Genomic DNA, 16,312 nt, shown 5'->3' on the forward strand with positions numbered 1-16,312 from the left:
CGGGTGTACAGAGTAGATAAATATTTACCTTGTCATAATTTATGAGGCCTAAGGTTCGGCAATTTTTGTTCTTACTTTCTTTCACAGGATGAACTGCACGTAGGAGCTACAGTCGCGCTCCATATGCGTTGCAAACGTTTGCGAGTGAAGAATGTGACGTTTCCGCTGTGTAATAAATATATGTGCGCCTTCACACAGGACAGAAAACTTGCACAAGCATTCAGGGTACTTTGCTGTTTGCATCGGACACTAAATTAATGAAATTTCAGCATCGCTCGTCTCGCATGACTTAAGAAGAACTTCTTGTTGGGCGAGTTGGTGCATACTGTTGTAGGAACGAATTGCGCACAAAAGACACACACAGGAAAACACGAGGGAGACTGAAAGAGCGCAAGTGCGCTCTTTCAGTCTCCCTCGTGTTTTTCTGTGTGTGTCTTTTGTGCGCAATTCGTTCCTACAATCGCATGACTTCGAGAACTGAGCTCTTGCCGGATCTTCTACGTTGTAACTTGAATTGAGCGCGGTAGTACATTTTTATTTTCGTGTTGTTTCCCCTTTACTTACCAGCGGTTATGCTGATTTTCAAGTTAGAGGTCAGTGGTGGAGCATGCGGCGTTGATAACGCGCGTCAAGAAAAGATAAAAATGCGACGACGATTTCGCACCAGTGCGGCTGGCGGCTACGACTGAATGTCACCGCATGTAGCCTTGAGATGGGGAGACATTTTTTCGAAATCACGTTGCACGTGTCAGCAAAGACAGCAAAGACCCCCGCCGTGACGGAAATGCGATCGTCTTTGGACTTAATGTGTGACATCTATGGGCGACGTTGCTGCGTGGCTGAAGTGTGGCAACTACACCAACTTACACTCCTGCCAAGGCAATGATTGGAAGAAATATCGAGGAAGATAAGCAGGTTAATTAACTATACTACTTAGCGCACACAGATCAAGATTATGCAATCATTGTGGCCTATAAAGCTGGAGGGCAGCGATGGCAGGGGAGCAGAAAAAATTAACTGGTGCTCGATGGGTCGATGGTGCTTAGATATATGAAGAAAGTAAATCCAAGTAGCCTTTAAAATTTACACTGTTCGAGCTTGCCTTAAAAGCAGCAATAATATTTTTAACTCTTTGAACTTGGCAGATTGTTCCAGAGGGGTTGGATATGTGGAATATTTTCATGCGGTAATAGCAAATCTCATCTCTCTACAAAGTACCTTAGAGGAAGTGACGCAAGATTAAATGTGCCTAGCAGCATGCATAGTTAAGGAAAAAAATGTTGCATAACTAGCTTGACTCCCTTTAATGGGTTCGCTTCCTTCGTATGTGAGTGTAAAAATCTGCCTGTATTTCCAGATATCTGTAGTATCTATTTCTTGACGGCATATGGTAAGTTCCAGAGCTTTCAAATGTTCAAAGAACAAAATCAAGGATTAGGATTTTAACTTTCGAACGACCGTTCAATTAATCTAGATAAATCCTTAGCTGTTATGGCTAGAAATGTGCTAGTGCAGGAACTTTAGATAACATAATGCGGTAGAGGCAACGGGCGATGTTCTTGTGCGGACATGCTTTTGGAGAACCAGAGCCTGTAACTACCTACAATAAGTAGAATGTGTAAGCTTAGGTTGAAGGTTGAAGGTTTATTTCCGCAACTAGGTGTTGCGAGGACAGCCAGGGAAAAGGCTGTATAGACAGCTTGAGAGGTCCTGGCTTCCTCTTACAGTGCAGCATTGACGGTGGCGGAGTACGACATCAAACAAAATGTAAGTAAAGTATGTTCGGTACAGAGAATGAGACATGTACGTTCAATACGTAGTACATTGTGCTTATAAAAGGAAGAAGAACTACATTAGATCAAAGAGCCTATAAAGGCAAACACAGGGAGGAGAAAATAAATGACAGCAAAATTGACAGGTGCACTCAAAGTGGTAATAGGAAGAAAAAAAACTACATGAACATTTGGGGCAATTCTTTCAGATAAATATTGGATAGATCAAGATTCTTGTGGCAGTACAACTGGTTCAGAAGTGTCGGTAAGGTATGCTGCAACATTTGCTTGCCATAGTTTGTGCGGCATTTCTTAACATTCCAAGGTTCTGCTGCTCGGGTATCATACACAGTTCTGCTTTGCTCTAGCCCAGCCAGTGTAAGTAAGGAGCCATCATTTTTCATTATGGCGAGTCTATATTTATAGCACAGCCTATAGTTATACATGGACTTCATTGGTATGACGTTGTGTCGATGGAAAAGGCTCGCAGTGTGGAAGAAATATGGCACTTTACATGCAATGCGTATAATTCGTTTTTGTAACACTGAGTTTGTTAATATTTTCAGCTGTTGTTGTTGCCCACACCATACATCAAGAGATAAACAAAATTTCAGGCAGAAGACACCGAGAGTCTCTAAAACTCCACGCTTTTAGAGACAAGTGAAAAGAAAATAGGAAAAGGAAATGAAATAGCTAGACGCGTGGCGAGCTTCGGAGAAGACGACTACAGGAAGCACCGCACAAAGTTTCTCGAGCCGAGACCGGGCGCCGAACACGGGGAAACTTTTGAGTGCATTCTCCTAACTCGGTCCAGTTTCACAGCGCCCTCTCCCCGGGCCGTATTTTCAGGGCAGATCGCTCTCAGGGGACGACGCGAGAGGATGCTACTTCTTCCTCCGGAAGGTGGTTGGTTGCCATAGCACCGGCCCACTCCGCCGCCGAAACAGCGCGGCTCTGTCAACATCAAACCTTAATAACCTGAAAACGGGCGCAGCCAATCGCTTTTTTACTTTAACGCTCTTCCGTTCCAAGCAGCTTCCGAAACCCCGCGCAGCCCCGTCAGATTTTTGTGTTAGCTTAGGCTGTCGTTTATTGCAAAGGCGCATCGATAACTCCAGCGGACGACAAGTGAGGCCCTAGCTCCTGTTGTGAGCTGCCGCGTAGCGTGAGAAACATGAAATACTACGACACTCGATTATCATACACTTGTTTTATACGCCCGAAGGCATACTGCGCCTCTCGCGGGGGTTTCAAGGCAGTTTCTGACGCTGTCCGCTAAGAAAGACGGGAGAAAAGCTTATACGGCGTGAACGGAAAGCGCGGGGAAACCTTATTGCACTGCAGACGTGCCCAGTGCCACAGAATGAAGCACGCCGCACCAAGGAAAGCTTCAGGGAGCAATCGGATGAAAAACGATCACGTACCGCGCAGGAAGAAAATGAAGTTTCTTAAGCTAGCGTGGCTATGGAACAGGGACATCTTCTCTCATGCGAGTCTGTAGCATTTTCAAACAGCCGATAAACGGAGGCAGCCATGAATGCCAAGGATGCAATGAAAGTGCCTTAAAAGCCAAATGTCGAGAAACCCCGCTTCGTTTCGCTTTGCCTGAGAAATGTGGGCACATGTCGAAAGCGCTTTGTTTGCATGTCGCAACCGGTAAGCTTACCTTGAATGTAAGCTCATGTGATATTTTTGCACGTAATTTTAAAGTAATATTCTTTTTTGCAATAATGAATAAATTATTCTTATCCCTTTCAGAAAATACTCATTATTTCGATTCAAAACGAGTAATTATTGTTCTTAAAGCAATATACAAAAAATTAATTTTTTTCAGGCAATTACCAAATTTCCTACGCAGGGTCACAATGGTTGATAGCTGTAACGCCGAAATGCCAGGATTCCTCAGGTATCACTTCTAGCGTGCACATAACGCTATAAAATCATATTATTACATGTGAGAAAATCTGCGTGCATAAATATGGCTGAGGGCGGGTTTCCACGCTCACTGTTTAATTTTAAATAACATCCCGCCGCGGTGGCTCAGTGGTTACGGCGCTCGGCTGCTGACCCGAAAGACGCGGGTTCGATCTCGGCCGCGGCGGCTGAATTTCTTGAAGGCAAAATTCTAGAGGCCCGTGTGCTGTGCTATGTCAGTGCACGTTAAAGAACCCCAGGTGGGTGGTCGAAATTTCCGGAGCCCTTCACTACGGCGTCTCTCATAGCCTCAGTCGCTTTGGGACGTTAAACCCCAATCAATCAATCAATCAATCAATCAATCAATCAATCAATCAATCAATCAATCAATCAATCAATCAATCAATCAATCAATCAATCAATCAATCAATCAATCAATCAATCAATCAATCAATCAATCAACATTTGCTACATTCCCTGAACATTGTAAAAAGCCAACCTATTTACAGCATGAAGGATTTTGAATTCACCTGAAGCGAACAAACCACTGCAGACTGGATCACATTCTCGGAAAATGGTGCGAGTTCGGTTCGCACGCAGTTATGTTCATAGCGCCTTGAAGTGTTGGGGCGCTATACGCAAAGGTTGCCCGGGTAAAGCTCTCACCAATGCAGAGGTGTAGGCAGCTTGCGAGAACACTTTTTTGCTCCTCTGATCAGGACAATTTACGCTATACAACCTCCTCTGAGCACTGCTACTTTAACAGTGATTTAACTTGAGCTGGTCGCAACGTAGTTTGCTCGCCAAGAAAACATAAAAACTTGCCTGACGTGCTAGCAAGCCATGGCCCATAGCTTGCTAGCTCTGAGGCCTAACAGCACAATAAAGGAATGTTACATATGATGAAACTATCAGCGAGACAGTGCTGTAAAAGTCCGTAGTTGACTGCACTGCTGCACACGTGACTGTTTTATTATTAGTGACATTGCGCTTAGGATTAATAATTTTCGTTACTAAATTGTGTGGTTATGAATTGGTTCTTTAAGAAGTTACTTTAGGGCAGTTATTTTGTTTTATTTACGCTACCTGCGGTGAATTGCATTAGCACCGAACGCATGAAAGCAAGCAGCCTGTAAGCAGCCTTTTCAAATTCGACGCGCGTGTCGACTTTCGCGCACTAGGAAAGCGACGTCGCCTATTTGTCTCACTACATTCTCACTCAGGAAAAATGGACTGAGGCTTCGAGAAGGGATAGAGCTTGCCTGACTGGCCAGCTCACAGTCACTTTCAGCTTCTGTTTAGCTTTGCCTTGTGGAAACTAAAATTCTGCATAAAGTTTGATGAAGGCTCTAAATAGTCTTTTGACGCGCTTTAAGAGACAGGAAGAGAACAGAGTGTGTCAGGAAACAAACCCGAGTTCAATAGAGTTAGTTCTTGGGCTAGTTGGTATACTTGATTTAAACTCAGTTTTTCAGCGCAACGGCACACGGCCAAAGAAAAGAAGCAGGAAGAGAAGAAGGACGGACACAGCGCTGTGTTGGTCCTTCTTCTCTTCCTGCTTTTTTTCCTTTGGCCGTGTGCCGTTGCGCTGAAAAACTATGAGTGTAAACCCGAGTTAATGACATCCTACTCGAAATCAGGAAGAAGTGGGAATGCGTAAGGCATATGTAATGCGAAGGCCGGATAAGCGATTGTCCTCTATGGTAACGGAGTGAATTCCAAGAGAAGGCAAGCATTTGCATAGCAGTGGGCGGCAGAGGCTCAGGTGGGCGTGGGCAAAAAGGAAGTTTGCAGGGGGTAAGGTGGACACTCCTGGCACAGGACAACGTTATTAGATAAGATATGAGAAATGGCTTTGTCCCGAAGTGGACGTAATCAGACTGATGGCGAAGATGATGACGATAAATTAAAAAAGAAAGACGTTGTGTGCAGCCAATTTCCGACATGCCTTCAAAGCCAAGGCCAGTTGCACGAATGTTTCGGCGTTATTGAACAATTTATCATGGCCCGGTAGGCAGCACCGGCTTGCAGTTAAAAGTATTCGGTTCCAAAACTTAACTTGGAGATGGAAGAACGCCGAAATTCACGGTTGTGAATAAACAGTAACCGCCAATAGCTTTCTCTAATTCGCTGGATATCGCATTGCACAAAGCGCGTTCGCACTTCAGCTCTTTCAAAACGTGGCTATCCAAGGAAGTGGTCGAACCCGAGACCATTAGTGGACAAACATCAGTGACTGATCGTCAGTAAAGCTGTCTCCGAGATGACTGTCTGTAAAGAGCCCTTCATATTTCCTTTTACAGTGACGCGATATCATTTGTCAATACACTGGAGAAACTGACTAAGCACGCTGTGGACGGCGTTCTTTACTCCTTCTGTACGATGGCACGTGTGATACAATAGCAAGCGGGGTATACAGATATACTCGATCGGATATATATGCTGAGAGTATGGAAATATATGCTTCTTGTACAGACCGAAACTATCTAAGCACTGTTTGCGAAGGCATTACGCTTCCGACTGTGCATGTCGCCTGAGAGTCTCACTGCAGAAACGCTGGAGCTGGGCTTTTATGCCGTTGCAAACGGTAAGCTGTGTGTGAGTGCGTGTGCGTGTGTGTGTGTCTGTGTGTGTTCGTGCGTGTCAGTGGGCGTGCGTTCGCGTGTGGATAAGCGGGCAAATTATGTGGCGAAATAGTTTTGGAATCGATACTAGACACTGCTCGTCGCCGCAACGATATCGAGCAATTTAAATTAGGATGACGATATAATAGCGAGCTACAAAAACATCAAATATTGCTCGAAAGAGCAGAACAGGCAGCTGACGCCACAGACTTAGCAGGCACAGCCCAGACTGGGAGCACTGCTCCAGGTGGACTTGAAACATGAGGCTACACGTGGCGTGGCCAGCGCCCCGATGCGCACGTGGCGAGCGTGCTCAATACATCGACTCCTGTGATGCACAGCAGCCTAAGCGTCACGTACGCTCCAGCCCTCTTCTATGCTTTCAGCTCACGAACAGCATTCGACCCGAAACGCTAAGCCCGAGTTTAGTGCTTTCATGCATTAGTGGACATGTAAGTCCATTTATAAGACATGCTATCGCGCACTCCGTTCCGGATTTGCTACAGGCCTCGAAAACGTTGGTTCAGCCAATGTGGCTATTAATTAAGTCAGTCCTTATCTCTTTTACCAAGAGCCTGCGCTCACGTGTTCTACGTTTACCCTCAGGAGGGCTTATCTCTGTGTTGCCTCGTGAGTCTGATACGCCCTAATGACGACATGTAGAGATGACGCACGTCATTCATCACCATAATGTCGTCTAGTAACAGCTGTAGCCCATTAGAAATCGTTGCTAATGATGAAGATCAGGTGAGCGCGCAAACTAACAGGAATGTTAGCTTGTAATATTACTGCAGGGTATGTATGGCTGATAATATCTTTTCGGGAAGCGGTTACGATAAATGTCAAGATAAAAATTTGTATACTCTAGTGGTAACCAGTCTTTGAATTAGGCTGGCGTTAGAGACTGCAGCTATCATCCATTTGAAGCAAAATTAACAGAAATGGCATATACGCATTTTAAGAGTTTCAGGTTTCACTGAACAAATTGAAGCAATCTAGGAAGTTATATGTCTGCAATCTGTTATACTAGCAGAGCAACAATATTAGCCGCATCCAAAACAGAAGTTTTCCTCAGCATTTCCTTGGTGACTAAAATGGCCATCCACTTGTCTGTAATGTCCTTGTTTGCGAATAACACTAGGAAGTACTTGTGTATGGCATTCTAGAGTAATGAGTTTGAGTTTTCTGCCAAGCCAGCGAAAGCAAAGTTGGAAGTTAAGAGGCTGCAATCTGCTATGCTTGCAAAACAGCACTAGTGGGCGTACCGAACACTGAAAGGTTTTTTAACAGTTTCTTTTTGACTAAAATGGCCTTCCACGGGGCTGTAATTCCCTTCTTAGCGAAGAACAAAGTACTCATGTGTGGCATTCTTAACTAGTATTCTTTGCCCCTAAATTAAACAATACATCATTCACTGGTAGTTTCGATATCGCTTAGAGACACGTGGTATAAAACACATTCTTTTAGATACTTGATCTTTTCGGTGACCGTTACCGTGTACCCTGGAGGACGCGAAGAAACGCTCGGCTCGTAAATTACACCTGAACCTCTTAACTGCGCAAGCGTCAGAGACGCACCACACCGCAGCATGACGAGTCACACACGATGATCCATGATGATGATAGTCCCCTAGTGTAGCTGAGCTACATGTCAAGCATTACAATCTTACCCGAGCAGAAATTTTGAGGGACATAGTGTTTATTAAATACAAGCTTTCACTTAAGTTCATGCGGGCTTAATTTGTGTGCTCTCATGTCGAATGGAGGTACGTGTGACAAGAAGACAAAGAAACAGAGATTAGCAAATTTTTCGCGACGTCTCTCCGTAGAAGATTCATTTTAAGCTGTTTGGCGGTGCATTAGCAAGCCCTAGTGGCTGCTGTGATTTGCCAGCACTCTCTGACCAGCCCTTCATAACCAAATGGCTGTGGAAGACCTCTCTACGTCTGGCCACAGAAGCCTTATTCGCTACTGTCCACAAGCACATGGAGACCCGGCGCCTTTGTTTTGGGTAACCATGAGTGATTTATCGAAGAAAATGAAAGCCAGACCGCAAAACCGTTGTACTAACAACTGATCTTTAATGAAAAATGTAGAATATACGTGAACGTGGTTAATCTTTTGACTTTCTATGCATGGGTGGTACGTCGTTTCAGCTGAACTATAAATTAATAAAAATGTGTTTCATCTAAGATAGTTAGCACTTTTTAAAAATAGCCTGTGTGAGCTAGAAGAGCGTTGCCTTCGACACAGCACTGTCATTGATTGTGTGCATCAAAATGCAGACTGGTTAACTATTATAATAATGAATAGTTAATTTTTAACTATTAATATTAAGCTCCTCATCCACTGGGAGGTTTGTAGTCCGCCGCAACTAATGTCCACATCAGTTTCTATGTTTTCGAAAATTTCATTTTAGTCGCCGCTCCAGCGCAAGGATTTTTGGGGCTTCCGGGCGGCAAATCCAAAACCACGTGACCGGAGAGAGCGCTAGCCATGACTACGAGCGTTCGTCACACAACGGCACGGGTGTCACTTGCTCTATTCGCAGAGCCGGGCTGGGAGCGGCGACACTAAATTAATGTTAACCAGTCAACTCTCCTTTGTCATGCGTCAATTTTCAACTTTGCATTATAGCTTCATTTATTGCGAAAATATGACCGGTCTGTTTGTTTTCTAAATTTCTCTCTCTGTGGTCTGTTCTTGTGCTGAAGTTTTATTTTATATAAGCGACTCTGCCCATAGTGAGCCAAACAAAATTATAGAGTTCTTTACATCGTATAAACCGATACTGTACCTGAGGTACATACAGTATGGGTTGTTTCCTTGAAGCCGTTTAACTGTGTTCACTTGCTTACATATTAAGTAACATATAAATGACTGAATCGAACCGCATTTTGTCAACTATTGATATATCTCCCGGTTACTTTACATGCGCGCGTCCACGCTCTTCCCGTTCTCACCCTTTCCACAACTGCCCGCTGTTGACTAACCTGTGTCCCCCTAATTTCATAGCATAAATCTCTTTTATTAACGCAGTATTACTGAAGTGTTATCCCAGAAGTGTTGTTCAGTCGTACGAACATGAGCCGGTTCGAACCAGTATAAAATGTAATTGTCTACATACGCAGGCAGAGAAATCAGTGCAAAAGTACTGCCTGACTTCCTCGGCGCAGCTGCAGGTCCCATGTTGGTAAAGGTCACAAGAGTTGTCATCCCGTGCGCAGTGAGCACGTTGTTTGTTTTCAGGGCTTCTTTCAACGAGGCCTCGCGCGCTGTAACACACTGACCCACTTCCCGCGAAGTGCGAACAGCATCCCTAACGAGGCAGCTGGAAGCGGCCGTCCTCGTAAAAAGAGCTGGCCGTAAATTCGCCCTCGTAGTGCGTTGTCGCGGCCGGCTGGTTCGAGCACCAAGCCCCTTCATGCCCCGCTGCTTCAGTGACAATGCAGTAACCTCGCAAGCGCGCGTGTGCGGTGGCGCAGCAGGCCAGTGCATAGATTTGTAAACTGTCGACTCAATGACGGCCAGTGCCCCGTCACTGAACGACGGCGCTGTCACAACCACAACCACTGCTACAAGTATACTGAGTTTTGCGCTTAGTGTGCAAACTTGTGGAAGCTGCGCCCTCAAAAGCACCTTACTCCGCCACGTGTCACTCCTATTTTAAGGCGAAAGCCTTTAATGCCTCATCGTTGTCGACAGATGCTTGTCAGCAGAGGTGTCACGCTTTTCGGTTGGTCGAAATGGTTATGACGTCAGAGTGCGCGGATTCGAAGTAATGAGGTCACCCACGGATGCCTGACACCCCCTTTTGGAGCACACGACAACTAATAAAATGGTTACACCCCACTCCGACAGGGGGCGTAAGGCGTCCGTGGGTGACCACATTATAGATAGATCTTTTATTTCAGACAACAAGGTCACGGATACAAGGGCAAAAGGCAGATGCACTCTGCCTGACGGGGCCCAAGCACCCGACACAATGCTCAGGACAAGCGGCAAAAGAAGCAAGAACTTCAAACGTTCTCATTACAAAAAAAAAACACATAATTATACAAGGTAAAACTAAGAGGAAGGTACATTACATACCTCATTACTGCGAACAGAGCCATGGATACAACCGAACTCATCGAAGCAGAGAGAGAGTCGTGCTAAAGAAGCAGTCAAAGCCGGCAGTCAAAGTGTGTAGTTGTAATGTGTAGTCAGTGTGTGTGGTCAAATAAAGCACAATTACAGCACAAGCAGCCTCGCAGTCAATGCCAAACAGCGCGCCAGGAAAGGCTTTCGCCTTGCAACACTTTAGAGAGCGAAAGTGCCCCCTGAATTTCTTGACGCATGCTATGCATTGAAAATCATGATGCCTGTAATTTGTCGCGACGAAAGATTCCTGCTTTGTCAATGTAGTCAGGCATTGAATTCTTGAACTCTGATTATGTTTCACTGATGGCGAACTATTTTTTGGGGTGCGATTGTATCTAGCGAGAACAGGTTTGAGGTTTGAGGTTTATTTTCCTTCAAATACATGAAAGAGGGAACTGTGACAAAAGGCGGTAAGGCCTGACGAGGTCACAGTTACCCAAAACAGGCATTGTTCCCCAAAACAGTTCCCCAAACAGGCATTGTAGTTCTGGCAGTAGTCCACGCTAAGTGTGAGAGTGTACCCAAGAGTAGAATAGTTTAGTTTAGTTTATGGGGTTTAACGTCCCAAAGCGACTAAGACTATGAGAGACGCCGTAGTGGAGGGCTCCGGAAATTTCGACCACCTGGGGTTCTTTAACGTGCACTGACATCGCACAGTACACGGGCCTCTAGAATTTCTCCTCCAAAGAAATTCTAGCCGCCGCGGACGGAATCGAACCCGCGTCTTTTGGGTCAGCAGCCGAGCACCATAACCGCTGAGCCACCGCGGCGGCGAGAGTTAAATAGGCCAGTTCTCTGGAACAGACGCCAGAGCTAGAAGCAGTCATCTTGCGTCGTGTCAAAAGCGTGAAATCTTTAAATCCTCGATAGGGTTGCTCGTTGAAGCGACAGCCCAAAGTTTGTGTCAGAACAAAAACTGCAGCCGTAATCTCGGACAAAGTATGGGTAATGACAGAAGTTCTAGTCATTGCGATGATATTTTTGGCTGTTTCGAACGACCGAATGCCGCTGCGATATCGTTTACTCTGTCACGAATACTGCGGATTTTCTCGGCCCAAAGATAGATAACGTGGTAACAAAAATACTTGTATTTGAGAATCGTTTTTATCTTAAATACAAGATATTTAGTGCGAAAGCACGGCTAGGCGCAGGCCCCAGGTTTCAGCAGTGTCTGTTTGTGTATGTGTATGGCCTCCGAGTAGCAAGTGTAACTGGCTCACTGGGTCAGTAAACACCTAAATCACGCTTTGAGTAGGGAGTCACTACAAGGACCATCAACCACACCCTCTCTACCATGGACACCTATAAATTAAGCCAGATATGCGTCTTTCCTTTTCTCAAAACCAGCGTAAGGTTTACACTTCGTTGATTTTGAGGAAAGGCAAGGCTCAAAACCTGCTCCCCTGGGTCAGTGGACACATCGATCGCGCTTAGAGGTACAGCCCCCGTCAAAAGTATACGGCCCAAGGGTTTTGTTTGCGAGGCCTGCAGTGTGCCTCGTTATGCATCCTCAGCGACCGTAATCCCTAGGAAGAGGAATGGCTTCGCGTCCTCAGTCCTCCCATGCTTTGGACTGGTGGATGCGCCAGACAGTCGAGCTAAACAGCTTAGACGCAAACCCCTTGAGCTGTATACTTTTGACGGGGGCTGTACGTTACAGTGGTGTCCACCTGCTTAAACGTGCTTAGCAATGCTAAAGCGCGTCATGTTTTTTTTGTTATCTCTCAAGTGGACACGCGTTAGCTGCTAAGGCGTCCACATCAGCATTGGCCCCACCGGTCAGTTCCAAAATGCTTGCGAGAGTAGCGGTTTCTGAACTGAGTCATTGATTACGTGATACTGCACTGACTTGGGCAATGCTGTGGGGTTTCCGTAGGATAGAGCAACAAGCCAGTCTGGGTGCTCTAAGTAATAAAGAAAAATGCAAAAAAGCTAGAAAAATGCTACACTCTGAAAATTGTTAGCAGTAAGATAAGCCTTCCAAGTCTGGCCATTGCGTGTGACTAAATAAATTGAATGTGCGGCGTGCACTATCGCTGTGCGTAGTCTTCAAGACTTCAAGAGTGGCTTCGAAGTTTTGAAGTGCTTCTTTTAGGAAGAAACGCGGCAGCCAAGAAAATTGATTCTGCGGAACGAGTTCTTATTGGTTAGCAAAACATGGCGCATATATTTAAGTGCTGACTTATGCCACGCACTTATATCCTGTAGCTGCTATTAATTGAAAATTTCCTCAATTTTTAGAGTTCTTCATTCAGTATGTACTTTAAGATATACCTAACATTAAGTGAACGACACTGTTGCTTTCTTCGTTAACGCGCACGTGTGCAGTTGATGCTAGTTGAAGTATACCACCTGGAGCTCATTGTTCCTTGATCCTACGTTGTTCATTCAATGACTGAAATAACAAAACGCGAAGTGTGGGCCAATTTATTCAAGTTAGTCATAATTTGCTGATTATACTAGAACAACAAATTTCTTCCGCACAAACTCCTCTCAGCGCATGGCGAGAAAAAATAGTTTTGAACTTGATCTCCCAAGTGTCTGCTGGATAAGTTACAACTCAGCAGGAATTTTTAATGTCCTGCAAGTAGTTTTATTTTTGCGAGGACATACGCCTTTAAAGAAAAAATAATGTTGCTCTAACTTTCCTCACCTTTTTCATTTCAGGAGGCGGTCATCTTGTGGAACGCCTGGCAAGGAAAAGACTGCATCAACGTTGCTCACCGAATGCGCGTACTTGACTGGCCATTAAAGGGCAAAACCCTGCACCAAATTAACAAGAAGCGAGAACGTTACGCGCCACTGGTCTGCGCAACTGCATACTTTAAGACATTTGAGTGGGTGTTTCTATGCGCAGGCGTGGCTTCAACACAGCGGCACTCAAAGCAATCAGCATCATACTGTACATTTACGCTTAACATATGCTCCAGTTTCTCGTGAATGCAGCCATGTTGGCCTCCGATCTCTAAAGATACGGGCATAAAAGCTGCGCCGACGCACCAATTATGTGATAGCGCAATAGAGTCTAATGTGAGCTATATTTTATCCCCGCGAGACTTTGTCTGTCAAAGACCTCCTGAATATGATTACGAAAAATGGTTATGAGTGTTAGTCATCGTACAGAACTGTTGAAGCAAGTGCTAAACGTCGCGTGAAAATGTGCGGTGCCCAGATTGTTTAATATCCAGGCTAATTCCGAGCGGTCGATATTCTGTATAGAGTTCAGTTCAACATTTCACGCGCCTTCTTAATGCTAGACGCATGAACTGAACTCACATCGACTCTAGCTGACTTAGCTCGGACCTCGAATGAACTCGGGACCTAAGCAAGGTGAGGCTAGATGTGACAGAAAACACATGGTTACCACAGGACGTGATGAATCCTATTTATGATTGCGTTGCAGAACATGTTGTGGCACCAAATTTTGTTTGTGGTTCATGGGCTTAAATGATAAGCAGAGATCCTTCAGCAGTAAACGATAGATGTAACATAAACCAGTATGCCACACATATGCTAGATTTAAATACAATTTCCGTTCTGAAGTTCTGTGTCTGGTTTCCTAGAGCTGGCAGCTGCCTGCAATGTCATTCATGACAACGCAGTGCATCATTGGAGTTACTGGAGTCAGTAGAGCTCTGACGACAAAGGCTCGCCATTCGCCGTCTGCGCAGCTCCAAAGACAGCACTCTCTAACGCGCTACATGATGCCATTCTGACCTCGATGTTGATGGCTCGACCGCTGAAATGTTGGAAGGCCTTAAAATTCGCGTCAGAATGCATTCGGACTTGAAAACCAAAGTGGAACTTGTTGTACACATCGCCACCAGTCATAGTTCATGAAAATTATCTTCAGAATTCTGGCCGTTACTTTTTCTGATTTTGCAGTGAGGGATTATTGCGTTTTTTTTTCTTCATTAAGAAGTTAACGTGAGGCCAAATTTTCAACTGGCAACACTTTGATGAACATAATTTCCACAGTCTTGAATTTATTCTCGAAGAGTTATAATTGCTTTAATGGCAACCTTATGTTCTCTGTCATATCAGAATCACACAGTACATGGAGAGGCACAAATTCTGCTAAATCGACAGCCTTCATAAAAATAAAAAAAAACCGAGCACCTTCATATGAAAAACTACTTAATATAAGCTGTGTTTTTGCTGTTGAAACGAAGGAAGTGGAAGGCAAAGAGCATCATAGGGCTTTCACGTAAAAAAGGCTCACAATTTGCAAATTAACTGCCATATCACAACAATTAGCACCGATGGTTATCTACTTGAAGACACAAAAGTAACGTTGCTCCAGCGAATGCTTGCGAGAACACTGATCACCTGGGTTTTTTTTTTTTCTTGTTCCGAGACCTTCCAGACAACGACTCCTACCCAAGTTACTACCTGTTACAGCGGCACTCAATGTTTCGACGAACAAGACTCTCGCGCGGTGAAAAGGCCCACCGCGTGTCGTGCGTACTTGTGTGTGCTCGTCGTCTGTCGGTGTCTTTATACCAAGCGAACCACTGGGCGCAGTCCGTCGGGATCAGGACGCCGCCAGCAAATGCTTTCAGAACATCACAAAAGCGTGAGTGGATCAGCAACCATCCCACCCACTCGTAGAAAACAGGAAGCTGCCAGAAGTGGAGCCACCGGCGCGTCCCGTGTGTGTTAAGTGCGTGAGTGAGCGTGCGCGTGTCTTTGCTGCCGGTTGTGAAAGGGCGAGACAAGGAGAGTCATCTGTCGGGGTTGTGTGCTCCCACTTCGGGGACCACGGCGGCTGCGTGCCATGCAATACCTCCGAGACATGACCCGCCAAGGAACGAGTCGACGACGCCTGGTCCCACGAGAGTGTGCCCCAGTGTGACGCACAGGGGTCATGTCGAGACATCGACCACCCTCCCGTCTCCTCGTGTGTGCCCTCCCACACTCTTTCCTGCCGGGTGCGCCTTCCTTCTCTGCTGAGCGAGCCGAGTGTGTCGCGAGAAGTTACCGTGCGGCCTTCGGGCACAACGAGCAAAGTTTCCTAGAGAGTTGACGGGGCTTCGGAAGTAGGGGAGAGGGCAGGGGGAAAAGAAAAAGCGAAGAGCGAAGTAAGCTAATGGTAAATTTCAAAACCGCGCTGTGACCGAAAAGTCTGCTCTCTCCGGGTGGGGCAGCTAATTAAAACGCGGCGGACGTTCGGCTAAATCGTTCACTAAGAAAAACCAAAGTCGAGATAAGAGCGCAAGGGCTGAATGAGTGAGGACCGTGTGCGGGGGAGGGACGGCCCGGGAGAATGTTGGATAGAAAGAAATAAAAGTGACAAAAGTACGACACTCAGGGGAACCGAAGAAAAGAGTAGGAACGAGACGTCCGTAACGAGTCTTAGAGGGAGGGAGCAAGGAAGACGGAAAGGAAGTGAAGAGGGTGGTCCTCGCGAGAAGCCGCGAAAGGTGGTGCGCTGAAAGCGCCCCCCTGCTGGCGCTAATCCGCGTGCCCTACGCGGGGATCTCCGGAAGGATTTCAACGGCGACAATGGGTCATCGCGGGCCAGCGGGCCTCATCCATCTTGCTCTGGAAGGAAGAGTGTCAAATTACGTGCGAATATTAAAAATGTTTTGTTTTCCTTACGCCCCGAGCATAATGATGACTTCCGCCGTTCCACCCAGTCTTGTCTCTCATTCTTCTTCTCTCTCTTTTTCTTTCTTGATCCGGTTTCGCTTCCTCGGTTTACTTTATTTCTTTTTGCCAGCGCACCTCGTTACGTATTCACTGCACGCGAGCCAAACTTGCGGCTCCACAGCAACCAAGGCCTAAGCTGCGGTGCTCGCGCACAACCTGACCGACAGGTGTGAGTGGTGTCCATAGTTATGCGCAGTGTGGCGTTGAG

The 16,312-nt window shown here is 45.8% G+C and overlaps 1 protein-coding gene across 3 annotated transcripts in view; it reads left to right on the forward strand.

The window, feature by feature from the left end:
* LOC149371993 (uncharacterized) overlaps positions 1 to 16,052 on the forward strand; it is a 238,403-nt gene extending 222,351 nt beyond the window's left edge. For all 3 annotated transcript variants that reach the window (XM_089566333.1, XM_089566334.1, XM_089566335.1), the window contains one exon: positions 13,120 to 16,052. The gene's annotated coding sequence lies outside the window, so the exon portion shown is untranslated. The remainder of the gene's footprint in view (positions 1 to 13,119) is intronic.
* Positions 16,053 to 16,312: the final 260 nt, after the last annotated feature.

This window comes from Amblyomma mixtum, chromosome 1 (assembly GCF_055824585.1).
Source record: "Amblyomma mixtum isolate Tamu chromosome 1, ASM5582458v1, whole genome shotgun sequence".
Taxonomy (NCBI): Eukaryota; Metazoa; Arthropoda; class Arachnida; order Ixodida; family Ixodidae; genus Amblyomma; species Amblyomma mixtum.